A 919-nucleotide genomic window follows, 5' to 3' on the forward strand; every position below is an offset into this window, starting at 1 on the left:
TTTGGTGTTTTTCATTTGTGTTTCTCTTGAATTTTTTGTTGAGTTTATCATGTTGTGTTAATGCCAAACTTTGAGAGGTGTTAGTTGAACTTGAATTAAGAGATTTTTTTTTTTCATAATCTCTTAATAAAAAAATGAGCCCCTGAACACCATATTTATCCAAAAATGTTTTGTGTACACATAACATTTTTTTATTTTTATTTTCTAATTTATTTTATGTATAGCTATCTCTTTTTTCTTTTTTATTTTCTATTATTTGGATTGCAGCAATTTTACTTTCATATTCTCACATTTCGATGACTTCTTAATTTCCATAGTTTTCTTGGATTATTACTCATTTTGGCTCTACACATTATTGTTTTTTTTAAATATAATTTAAGAGTATAAGAACATTGTTTAAGCAGCCTACATCTTAAAAAATGTACATAGTTATTATAATAAAAAAACATAAATGAAAAAAATGCCAATGCCTTTTTTCTTTCTTTATCTTTCCTAAACTGAATAAATTTCAATGTAAACATCTTTTAATAAAAAGAGGGAGGAATATAATTAAGCTATACTAAATTTATGCTTTCAATATAAATAACGCCTCATCATGCTGGAATAGCTCAGTTGGTTAGAGCGTGTGGCTGTTAACCACAAGGTCCGAGGTTCAAACCCTCCTTTTAGCGGTTTTACTTTTGGTTTAATTACATCTTTGGTCCCTTTAATTTGCATTTTGCTTTAATTTAATTGCTTTCCAGCGTTGAATTGTGTGTGGTCGTTTTATACTGGTTTCTAAATTTCCATACCTATTGAAAGTAATTTTCCTTTGGTTCAAGTGAAAAGGATTTTGTGTTTAAATTGGGGAATCTAAAATTAAAAACTTTATTTTAAAATCTAAGAAATCTAAATCAAAATTTAATTTAAGACTTACTAT

The 919-nt window shown here is 26.7% G+C and overlaps 1 non-coding gene across 1 annotated transcript; it reads left to right on the top strand.

Annotated features, from left to right (window-relative positions):
• Positions 1 to 597: 597 nt before the first annotated feature.
• TRNAN-GUU (transfer RNA asparagine (anticodon GUU)) lies at positions 598 to 671 on the top strand. Its single transcript has one exon. It is a non-coding gene; the product is annotated as a tRNA-Asn (tRNA).
• The last annotated feature ends 248 nt before the right edge of the window (positions 672 to 919 follow it).

This window comes from Gossypium arboreum, chromosome 1, assembly GCF_025698485.1.
Source record: "Gossypium arboreum isolate Shixiya-1 chromosome 1, ASM2569848v2, whole genome shotgun sequence".
NCBI lineage: Eukaryota > Viridiplantae > Streptophyta > Magnoliopsida > Malvales > Malvaceae > Gossypium > Gossypium arboreum.